Source organism: Cyanistes caeruleus, chromosome 6 (genome assembly GCF_971803275.1).
Source record: "Cyanistes caeruleus chromosome 6, bCyaCae1.hap1.1, whole genome shotgun sequence".
Classification (NCBI taxonomy): Eukaryota; Metazoa; Chordata; class Aves; order Passeriformes; family Paridae; genus Cyanistes; species Cyanistes caeruleus.
The window spans coordinates 31406487-31418935 of record NC_141706.1 but is presented as its reverse complement, the minus strand read 5'-3'; the positions used below and the strand labels follow the sequence as shown (position 1 = coordinate 31418935).

Sequence of the window (12449 nt, the reverse complement as noted above, 5' to 3'; positions counted from 1 at the left end):
TTTTTCATTTTTTTAATTTTTCTTTTATTTAAAGACTATCTCAGATTGGTCTTTATAAACAAAGAAACCAGAAAGTACATCCCACCACAAAAGCTTCTAAATCTATAATCAGGTTTTCCTCACAGTACAGTATTTGGAAAAGTTTCGTTTCTTAGAGAAACAGAGCAAGTGCTAGGCTACAAAAAAGAAATAAATTATAGTGAAACTTCAGCTATCCTTTCAAAGAGAACTGTCTGCCCTTCCCCCACCACTCACTGACAGTGCTTCAGACATGTGGCAAAGCTAATTTTTCTTTTTTTAATATATATGTATCAAGTTCATTAACTTAGTATTCAAGTGCCAAATTCCCTCCAATGAGAGGAACATAAGAAGAATTCACCCTTCTTCTCAGGAAGACTCTTCACCTGACTCCCTGCAGCACAGAGCGCCACAAACTTATTTGGTTATTACCCACTTACTCTACTGTACAGTCTTGCTAATGCAAGTTATTAACTACCACATGCAAAACAGTTATTGCTACTAAAGTTCTATTTTCTTATTAAATCATCTTATGGCTTTGTTTGCATCAGGGATTCTTCCCCCTACATACTGTGCTATTTTGCATTCCAGTTTCAGAGGTATTTTTCAATTGATTCTCCCAAGCACTAAACTACTTTATTCAATGGTACAGCTATGTCCATTTAGAATTGAACCTGACTGTTAGCACAGGTCCCCCAGAGCTCTGCTGTAAATGGCCCACCTGTCCAATTTTCTCAGAAATTTATTAGATACAGAGGGCTGTTTGGTTGGTTTTGTTGGGGTTTTTTTCCCTGTTACATACATTAACTCTGCCTGGATTACTGTCATTGCACGGAAGTACATGCTTCTTGATTAATAAAGATATATTGTACCAAAATTACAAAACCAAGCTACCCATTCCCTCCCTCCCCCTAATGGCCATTTACAGGCAGGTCTCAGGAAAAAAAGATGCAGTATCCTCTCTAAGCTGAAAGAGAGAAATGGGTGAAGAGCAGCACTGGAATCAAATAAAAGACTAATTCCTAGGAAATCAGAGGATGCCATCCACAGAGCAATGCACATCTCAAGAATCATACCAGTCTCCTATTTGACCAGTCCAAGCTGTCCATTGAGTGCTAAATCAATTTCACTTCCCTGGTCTAAACTTTCCTTCTGAAAAAAGCAGAGGGAGAGACAGAAATCATTAAAATTGAGCTTAGAGCTGGAAAGCAAAACTGGAAGCTACCTAAAACACAAGATACTGAATTCTCAATAATACAGGGGTGGGGAATCTCTGATCCATTGGCTAGAGACAGCCTGCTGCACAGCCTGCAACATCATTTTCCAACAGCCTTTGACCTTTTTGTATTCTCTCTTATTAAGATGTATGTAAATGCAGGATCCACCAAAATTATTCTAAGATTCAATAGGACTTCAGCCAAAAAAGGTTCCCCATTCCTGCAATAATGCATAAGTCTTCTATGCATAATTAGCACATCATATTTTGTAACTATTATCACACAATGAGGATAATGTTTTGCTAGCTATAATAATCATATAGTCAGATCTGAAAAAAAGATTACTTAACGGACTTTATAAACGATCTGAAGGTAAGAGATGTGTACAGAATGCACACAAACTCCTTAGCATATTCATACTTTTCTGAGTATATCACACTATGAGTAATAAGTGCTTCAACAAAATTGAAAATGGAAGAAAACACCAACAAAGATTAGAAAGAAAAGAATTGCACTGATAGAGATGAGAATTATGGATGCTTGCATACTCTAGCTTACTACTGCAGTTGGACAGACAGACAAATATCAAAAAGTCAACTATGATTCTATGAAGCCCATTAAGTGAATGAGTTCCATTTCTAAGGATAGCATTGCCATTGTCAAAGGGAGGATACTGCATGTTTAGACCATGTTTGTGACATTTCTATTGTATCCTTTCTAGTGTTAATTACATTATCATCACTGTTTACTAATAAATTTGTCACTCAGAAATTGTAAAAATACTACTAGGCTCATGCACTGATCCTAACATGGCACTACAGTTTGCTACAAAGCACTAATGCTTATGGAACTATACACATCTCAAAATGGAAGACATTGGTGATTTTGTTGTTTTCAAACAACTTGTAACATCATTTTGTCCACAAGTATTAAAATATATATATGTATATATATATATATGAGCTATTGCACATGCCCCTTGTTTTTGTAATCTTTCACATGGGAAGATTTCCAACCAACATAAAGAAAAAGCGGAACAAGAAAAAGTGAGTCAGATGAAGCAGCTTTTCCAAACACAGCAGTTCTTTAAACGTGCTGGCCAGGAAGGTAAAGCAAGGGGGGTCCTCTGGGCATGAACTATTGGAGTATTACTTCTGTGAAAGCCACAAATCCTTAACCTAATAAAATCCTGATGTTCTAAAATTAAACTTGAAAACTAATGCTGCTACACGGTCATGAATAGGAGTCAAGAAAAAAAAAAAATCAGTAATTCCACTTTTTTGTTACGACAGGTTACAAAATATTGAGGTTAAAAAGCTTAGATTATTGGCTCTCTAGTCAGACAAATTTGCAATTTTTGTACATGTCCATAGGAAACAAAAATACCTTCCTGTCCCCCAAGCATTTTGTCATCAAGCTATGCAAGAAACAACTGCTACCTCTAACATCAGAGGGGTAAGGATGGGCAGAAGGAAGAAAGTAAAATTCCCATATCTAAAATCAAGCATTTCTTATACCACAGACTTCCCAACCGCTGTAATCCTATGATATTGACAGTATTTTCCATCACTAAGAGATGGATCCTGCTTCTACAGACATCTCCACTAAATCCTATTGACTTCAATGAATGGAGGCCCTAAAAGGAAGTGTGCTTTTCTAGTTGCCTCCAATGCCAGAAAGTTCAGACCATATTCAGCAAAGAAATCCTAGGTCAGGCCAAGCTGGCGGTGGCCTTAGTTAATTCTTATCACACAGCTCACCACAATGTTATACACAATTTTAGAGCACCTCTCTGCTCATTAAAGTTGGCATTACTTTGATACGCAGCGTTCTGCCCACCACTCTTAAGCTTACATGTCTGCTCTTTGCTTCATGGAAACAAAAAATGGGTAAAGCTGTCATTAAATCCTATTGTTACAAAACAAGTCTAAACACAGACATTACTTGGAGAATTAGGATCAACATCAATGCTTGTCCTCACTCTGCCATGGAACTTGGTCCCACAAAATGTCACCACATTTTTGATACTAGAATGCTGCTCTGGCAATCTATCACCAAGATTTAATAAGGATTTCAATTGTTTGCTTTTTCAGCCATTTTCAGGCTGTCTGGCTTTTTCCAGCAGTTTTCTAAAAGGAAAAACAGAAAAAAACCCAAGAAATCTAGAACACCTCCCCAACCATTTTAGTATCTCCCATATTTTAAGCTAGCAAGTCACATGTTCTAAATCACAAGCTTGGAATAAGGTGCACTAAGACGAGTTTCAGATTTGAGGTGGAATATAATACATATCCCAGTTCCGGTATTTTTTTGCCAAACATCTTACTTGTTATAGATCATCCCATAGCAGGAAGCATGTAAACAATATATGCTCCCATCTTAGAATGACAGAAAACATCCTATATAGTCACAAATTATGTAGACTAAGAATCTTGTGTAAACATAAGAACAACCAGATTGTGCCTTAGTTTGGGAAGGAATAAGAAGAGCCAGAAAAAGGACTGTACTAAGTATTTCTGCTCTCAACTCACCCCTCTTATGTGGCTAACATTCCATTCTCTTGGGCCTATTTCTACCTAGATGATGGAAACATACAAGTCCTCTCAGTCCTCAGTCATGAAAGAATCAAAAAGCAAGATTCCATCAGCAGTAGGAAAAGCTGAAATTGTGTCGAGGGAGCCAGACGAATAAACTGAAACTTTACAGCTCTGGTCTCTTCCATCCCATCAGAAGTTAATTTCTATAATAAAGAAAGATGTTCTGCCCATTTCTTCTACTGTAGAATGGTCTTGTTCCTTTTGATGCTAAGGATTCATAATAAGCCTGAGGAAGGGAATGATTTAATGCAAACCTAGTCATTATCCTGTTACCCCAGAGGCCTTCAAAGCTTCCTTTTTCTTTGCTAAAAATTAAATGATGCAGAGTAATTTCTTCTTCATATAGTGAAAGCTCTTCATATCCTGCACTTACAGAGGTTCACACATGCAAATATACATTTTGATCACAGACTGGGATACACAGTATAGACAAGATGATTCTGTGTTTGTTCTTGTGCATTAGCTGCTTTATGTGAGTTGACACCTATCTACAAAGTCAAGCTTAGGACCTGGACTAGAAAATACCTGTAAGAGATGTTGTTTGCTAAGTTTCTTCCTCATATCAGAGCAGAGAATGTTCTGGTTTTCCTGCTGCAACTTTTCATATGTATCAGGTCAGTCTGACACAGCAATGCATTCAGACACTTTATCTGCTAGGAATTCCAATTTGACACAGCAAAATACTTAACCTTCCTAAAACTAAGAAGGAATTATCAGTGAAAAACACCAGCTTCCACTTGCATCTTATTACAGAGTATTTCTCATTTTAAAACAGAATGCAGAAAGCTGAATGAAGAGCTGGCACAGAAGACATTTTTTTCAGGAAAACAAATGCTGATTTCCATTACTCTGTTTTTGAGTTTTGATAAAACAATGGGCTACTTCTGTGGGGGAAGTCATCTGGTGAATCAAATGTTTGGTGAGATGATTCAAACACAAGTGGACAGATCTTTGTTCGTTCAGCTCCATGGAAATGAAGGACGGGTTTTGCTTGCCAGAAGATAAATATCCACATTTTATAGCCTTTGAGCAAGTAAGAGTACCACCTTCTTAAATGTCAGGAGAGGATCTGGAATTCCAAATTAAAAAAAACAAGGAAGATAGTTTAGGAATCAGAATAAAATACATTCAACATCAAAATTCCCACCCATTCACTACTTTAAAAACCTGACTCTAATGGGTAAAATTATCTGGTTTCACAAACTGCAATAATCCCTTGGTCTGGACAATTTTATATCTAACTTTAGATGCCCATAAGCTGCCCAAGGAAAACACTTCAGAAATGCTAACTATACACTTACTCAGAAGTGATGCAGCTAAAAATATACCACTGTTAATTAGCTGTGGGGCTTCAACTGCATCTCCAACAAGCATGACAACAGCAAGGTAGCAGCCGAGTGCCCATGGCAGAGAGTGTATGTACTCTGCTCTAGCAGGTCACAGTTCATAGAGACGTCAGAAACGATCACCCAACTAACTATGAAAATCTCAGTGCTGAAAAGAACACTTATGACAGTTTCAAGATCACATACATAAGGTTCTTATTTTTACTCATTTCTCCCCACTTATCCACAGCACAGGAAAAAATTTCAGTAACTCATCTTTTCACAGATCTCCTGGCCATCAGTGATACTCACCTGGTATTACCTCGTCACAGCAGCTGTTAAGACATGATATTTTTGCTCTAAGTTGGAAGCTAACAGGGGTGCACTCCTGCACAGCTATAGAAATTTTTATTACCATTCTCTTGTGCTAAAATAAGAGATGCAAAATAAAGGAAAAAAAAAATTTAATTCTCCTATAGAGGAACATGAGAATAACTAACCTCTTCCTCTCTTTTCCCTGTCTGTATTTCTTATTTTAATTACCTTAACCATTCTGTTGATCAAGTCCAGAAATAGTCTTCCAGTGACAATTTTCAGCTCCTATGTTAGAAGCAGTGAGTAGACCATGAAAATGGAAATATATTACATGTCACTATCAATATCTCTCTTGAGTCACTCAAGTATTTCAGCTGATCATTGGGTTGACCATCAACACTCAGACTTGAAAATCTTATTCTTATGGAGATGTGGAAAAACAGACATGGAGAGCTGCAATAAAACATGCCAAAGGTTGGTGACACAGCTGAGAACAGAACATAGCCCTTTGTTGCACACTTTAGCTACCAGAATATCTTTATTTCATTCACTGAGAAAACATAAATCAAAACTACAGAAATTTATTGTAATCGTAGAAATTTTGATGTACTTTTTTTCTATTTGATAATTTACGTTTGGTTATCATTCTTCCAATCCTATAATTTAACAAAAAATACTTTTAAGATAAGTATTCCAAGTTAATACAATGACACAAGTTGTCTTAGCAGAGCAAATGACATCACAGGACAGGGATTTTATAACTCTCAAAGCATTTATTCTTGTTAGAATATATAATAGTCAAATCATCGTTTCTTTAAGGTGAAGCCTAAGCTGAAAGCTGACACTAACTTGTGCTAGGTTTAGTGCCTTATATTTAGTACCTAAATAACCTTACAATTGTACTCACCATTATTTTTGATCATTCCACATCCTCTTCAGTGAGCTTAGAAAAAAAGAAATTAATAAATAAAATTAAATTTTCATCTAAGAAGCAACTGAGATCATACATGATTACCTGCAAAGGACACAAAAGATTAGCTGTTCCTTCCATTCTCAAGTAACATTTTTAGACTTCCTATATAAACCATGCTGATGTTAGATTAAATCAAGAGAACTGGACCCAAGTGTGGAAGAGCCAGGAGACACAAACTTTAAGTAAGAGCAGGCACACATTTCAGTTTCATGGGAACTGAGATGGACACATATTCAGTCTCCAGTAAGGCAAGAAACTCCTTCACATTAATAACAAACTACTGTAGTGAGGATGCTGAGCTGACAACCTAACCGCAAGAATAATGGATTGCTATAAGCAGAACTATCTCATCACAGAACCTAAATGATTTAAAATTCCTCAGCAAATTAGGAATTTATTTAAACAGTTTTTTAAATAAAAAACTATTAGCTTTCACAGTCCTGCACAACACAGCATTTTTACAAGCACCATGCACCTTGACCTTTGGAAAATCCAGAGTCATCAGACAATCCCTATTTCAGGGTAGTTACTCCATTCACATGATGTCAGTTCTGACCCTTCCTACTCAAATTTTCCTTCAAGAACCAGCCAAGCACTATGTGTTTGAGACACTGAGGAACCAACAGTAAATGATTCATAAAATAATTAACTTGAAAAGGAACAGTTACCAGGATTGGTAAAAATCCCAAATTGTCTTGTCATAATAGAAACCACATAATAGAACCAATCCAATTTTTGAAAAGCTGGGTCTTCTTTCACTAAGACCATGAATTAACTAAACTGAACACTAAAGTAAATCTTATTAAAAAAGGAAAGCAGGTGGTGACATTTAAAGCAACTCAAGCAAAGGAATGGTTCATCCAACACTGAAATTCAGTTAGCTTTAACCTACTTTTTGTAATTTTAACAAGTTCACTGACTTTGAATGCCCCAGTTTTTAACTGCTTTTACTCAATACACTCTCTAGCTGCCTTTCATCAATTATGTGAGCACAGAGTTCACAGCAGTCCAACAGACCTTGCAAATGCAACAGGATATACATCAAGGTTATTGAAAATGAACAGGCACTGAGACAGACTGTGACATTATCAACACTTCAGATAAAAGATAGTGGACATTACAAAGAAAAAATGCTATTGTTCTTGTTTCATACCTTACTGAACATACCATCAATTTATGTGGAGCAAGAAATAACTGTGAAAGCTCAACACTGCCTGCATGACTCCTTCTTCGTTAAAAATTCAGAAAGTATTACTTTCATTAAGTCTTGACCTATTGCCCATTCTTTTTTTTTTTTTTCTCTACCTTAACTAAAGATTAGTTTCCATTAACTTTAAATCTCACATTTAGAGAGATGTCTGTATCCAAGAAGTTCACTAACTTCAGGAATTCCAAAGCCAAAAAGAGATGAAGAAATATCTCAGAAATAAATTTACCAGCAAAACTGCAATACTTTGCTTCTCATATATATTAACATACTGTATTACCAATCCACCAGTAGGGGGAAAAAAAAAAAAAGGAAACTCCACAAAAGTTGGTGTTCTGACATAATCAGCACACTGGAATTGAAGACTATGCTAATATATAGTATATATATATTATAGTATAAATATAATATATAATTAAATATATAGTATACAGCTATACAACCAACTTTCACTCCATCCCCCATGCTCTAAGATACCACAAAAAATGAGATCCATCAGATCTGACTTTCCAAAATACTATCTTTGCCTCTTACATAGACACGAATGCTCCAGGAGAAGAGCAGAATTAAAAGGACTTAGAAGATGATTCTTCTTCTCTTGCCTAGAGCCTGAGAAGTATGAGGAAGTAAGGAAGGAAAGATCTAGAAACAGATTTATATAAAAAGACCAAAACACAAAAAATTCGAAGTTAAATATAGTGGAGACCTATGAAGATATGGAAAGCAAAATAAGCCCTACGCATCACAAGTCCACTAAGGCTTTTCCTATTCTTAAAAACTGCTAAATTTAACCTGGAAAGTGGACAATGACAAATGCTTAAATTATAAACACAAATACAATAGAAAGTACCTTACATTCCTGCAAAAAAATTAGTTTCCTTCATGGTGCTTTCGCTTTCTAGGCAACTTTGAACTAGGCATCTAAATCCAAGCTACAAGGCAAAGGTGAGAACTTGTAAAAGCAAGTCTAAGACTGATGCAACTGGAGAAAGAACAGGAGTGCCTGAGTGTGGAGGCACCAAGCCTAACACTGAGTAGGAATTGGGTTCTAAGGGACTTATGTTAGCAGCACTCAGGTTAGCTGGGCACATCCCCCTGCTACTTCAGAAGACACCCAGATCTGGAGACAACACTGATAACCCACAGAGTCAAGACAATGTAGAGAGACAGGCCAATGTCCCCTCCAAAAGAGTACACAAAGGCACATCTGAAGCCTAGAATGGTTGCCAGCCTAGGAAGAGGCCAGAAGTCAGTAAGGACCTGTCAGCTGATGTCCCCTGTCAACAGACTGCCAGACTGTTGGATCCATAGCATGGTGCTATGGTGTTTGGCTGCTGTAGAGACATCTCAGGCACTACACACACTCCACCTTAATTAATTTAATTGTTTAAATTAATTTTGTTAATTTTTTTATTTAAAAACTCTGTATTTTTAAATAAAACCCCTTTCTTCTTTTACTAGGTTTCTAATGCACATCTACTTCATTGTTGGTACAATATTGAAACAATACTTTCTACCACAGCAGAGAAAACAAGGCAAACTGCTTGAAGATGAGTTTTCAGTTCTGTGATATACACACTGTAGGAATGTGCTCTAGGAATACTGTTCAGGCAAAGAAACAACCCTTCTATCACAGTCTATTTTAGAAAAATCCTCTTCTTTTTTTTAATCCCCTGAAGACTGTGCAGGTTCTGCATCTCGCACCCACATAACCTCTGGCGCATCAGGACTGGTTTCAAACACTGCTCCTTTTTTAGTTTTTAGGAATGAAGATGGGAGGTGTTCAAATGATATTCCAGACTCTTCACAAATTTGGTCAGGACTTTTTAGCCTTTGCTGCCCCATGACTTTTGACACCCCTGAATAAGAGGTGACCACCATGAGATGCATAGCCTGTTCATGCAAATTTTCACACTGCAGACTCACAGCACTGTGGGTGAGGTTGTAAAGTAATGCATATTGATTTGAGATATACCAGAACAACAGGAAATTCTGATATTATTTTTTAAGATACTGCTTCTCACAGCTCTTGTGCATTGGAAGTAATTAAGAATAAATATTAATCCATATGAATTTCTGACTGCTAAATTAGTGTACAACTTCACACAAAAGCAAGAATAATTGCTTATTATTCTTCTAATAATACAAAACAGAATCATCTTTATATGTAGTATAAATCATCTTTATATGTAGTATAAATCATCTTTATAAGTAGTATCTTTAGTATGCCAAAGACACATCCCTGGGCATATTTTAAAAGTTCATACACAGACATGTGTACGTAGGAATATTCATCAGCAGCAACATACTGTGTCTCAGTGTTATGCTGCTCCTGAGCTGCTATCGCCGTTACTACAAGAATAATGCACATGAAAATCAGTAAAATGTTCCTTAGGAAATTTTTCTCCTAAGTAGCTAGGAGATGCTTTCAGAACTAATTATGACAGACATGCTTATATTTCTTCTGAGTTATTTCACCAGTTACAAATAGCTACTTCATTATGAGGTTGTATGTGCTAACACACCATGTCTGCACAAAATCTAAAGCTGTACTTCTCATTTAACCACTTCAAATTTTCTCTGTTACCTGACATGCAGATTGAAAATACAGTCACAGTTCTATAATGTACTCGAGATTTTAAGAACTGCTATCAAATATAGAACACAAGGAATCTCATGCTAGTGACACTAATTATTTTGCTTTCACTAAGAAGTGGTGATCCCCCCCCCATTTTTCTTCCTTCAAATTTAAGCTAAGTACCATTCTCTAACACAAAATACCACAGACAATTTTGAACAATTCAGGGCATACCTGCCTGCATGATACTAAGCGGGAAAGAAGAGATAGTGGGTTTAGCAATAGTTTCATGTGTTTCGTGGTGTACTAAATTCTTTTTACCTTTTTATCAACGATTACATCAATTTATACGGCTAACCCAAATTCCATATAATCTCTCTACTTTCCACAGAACTTGTTTTGCAAGGCAGGTTATTTGTACCTTCAGGTTTTGTCAAACAACTAGGAAGCCATCCCCTTTGTGCACTCCTATGTCAGCACTACAGACATCATAAAAGGATATAACCATTCAGATTAGCAGAATTCATCCAGCCCACAGATGGCATGAATAAGAACGGTAATAGCAGCGTAGCTGTATTCAGCGCTATGCTTGTAGCCAGACATGAGAAGCCTCATTTCAGATGATACATTTCGCTTTCCCTTCCCCACGTCGTTGCCAGCCGCAGCTGTCCCCAGGCGGCTGCGGGGTATCGCTGTGCAGGGAACAGGCTCTCCGCTCGGCCATCTGCTGCAGCCTGGCGCCGGAGCTGCAGGACGCCCTCGTCCCCAGCGCCGAAGTTGCTCGGACTTTTCAGGGCTGCGGGCGATTCGGACCGGCCCGGTTCCGGCTCCGGTCCGTCCCCACACGGACACGGGCCCGCTCCTCGCTCGGGGCCGGCGCGACGAGGTCGGCCAGCCGCTCCCACTGCTCCGGCCCCGCACCGCGGGAATGAGCCCGAGCCCGAGCCTGAGCCTGAGCCCGAGCCTGAGCCCGAGCCCGGGCCCAGCCCAATCACGGGGGGGGACGGGGAGGTGGGTGCGCGGGCCCTCAGTCCCAGCCCCGTCAGGGATCCGGCACCAAACTCCGGCCTGGACGCGGCCGCTGCTCCCGCCGCACTCACCTGAGCGCGGCCGAGGCCGCGGGGCCGCGGCCGGCCCGGCCCCTCCGCCTCCTCCGCCCCTCACTCCGCCATCTTCCCCTCCTTCCTCCGGCCTCCCGGCGGGGGCTCGCTGCGCCCGAGCCCGCCCACTCGGCCGCGAGCCTATTGGGTGCCGTGCCTGTGCATCAGCCCCCCGGTTTTGGCGCTGATTGGCCAGCGGCGCTGTCCATCACGGGGCTGGCCTCACGCCTCCAAGGCGGCCCTTCCTGATTGGCCCCGGGGAGGGCACAGGGAAGGGATTGGCTCGGGCGGCGCGAGCGGGACTGGCCCCGGGCGAGTTCCCCAGTGACCTCCACGGGGATTTAAAGGGGCCGCGCCGCAAGGGCGGCCTGGTCAACACCCGCCCCGGGCCGTCTGCTCGGGGAGGGAAGGGCTGAGGCAACGTGGGGTCCCGGTCCGCCGACCCCGCAGCACCTGCTGAGCTCAGCGAGCATCACGGTTGCCACGAGAGGCGGCCTTCAGTCATTCTGCCGGGTTCGTGTCATCCGCAGAATTTTTTTAATTTTTTTTTTTTTTAGCGGCGGTAATTTTGCACTTCAAGCTGACGGGTGGATGCGTTGAAGAATGTGGAGTACGTACCCATTCAGAAAACTGTGGAGAAACACCCCCGTCTCACCGTGATTCATCCCAGATTACTACAAGCCATTTCGCTCGAAATCTTAACACGTGTGTTAAAACATTTAATAACACTTTTCTGCCGCGTCACGTTTTAAGAGCAGGTTGGAATGAAACACTTGTGCTAACTTTAATATTATACCCACATTCTATTTACAACCGAATCTGCAGCTTCAAAAGAACCAAAAGCGGGTTTTTATGTTCCATTGTGAAGTTATAAAAACCAACCTAATTTTTACTCCTGCTCTTCATGAGTCAAATCCTGTATTTCTTTTATATTTCTTTATTATCCTGTGGGATTCTTTTCCCACAGTTGCTGCCAAGCTAAGGGGCCTACGGGTTTCGGTATTGATTAGATACAAAACCTATTTTTCTGCTTTCTACTGTCTACCATACTCTGGAAACTGGTTGCAGCTACCTATTTCTGCAGTCAAGCCTCCAGCCAGTTCCAATATAAACTCAATA

The 12449-nt window shown here is 39.7% G+C and overlaps 1 long non-coding RNA gene across 5 annotated transcripts; it reads right to left on the bottom strand.

Annotated features, from left to right (window-relative positions):
• Positions 1–11427, bottom strand: LOC111930208 (uncharacterized). 5 transcript variants are annotated; one of them, XR_015287960.1, is made up of 5 exons: positions 10652–11190; positions 8508–8584; positions 6380–6415; positions 5701–5925; positions 1–4901 (listed from the first exon to the last, which is right to left on the bottom strand). It is a non-coding gene; the product is annotated as an uncharacterized LOC111930208 (long non-coding RNA). The 5 variants fall into 5 exon arrangements; XR_015287959.1 differs by lacking the exons at positions 8508–8584; positions 10652–11190 and adding an exon at positions 11331–11427; XR_002865071.2 differs by lacking the exon at positions 8508–8584 and having other exon boundaries at positions 10652–10998.
• Between the last annotated feature and the right edge of the window lie 1022 nt (positions 11428–12449).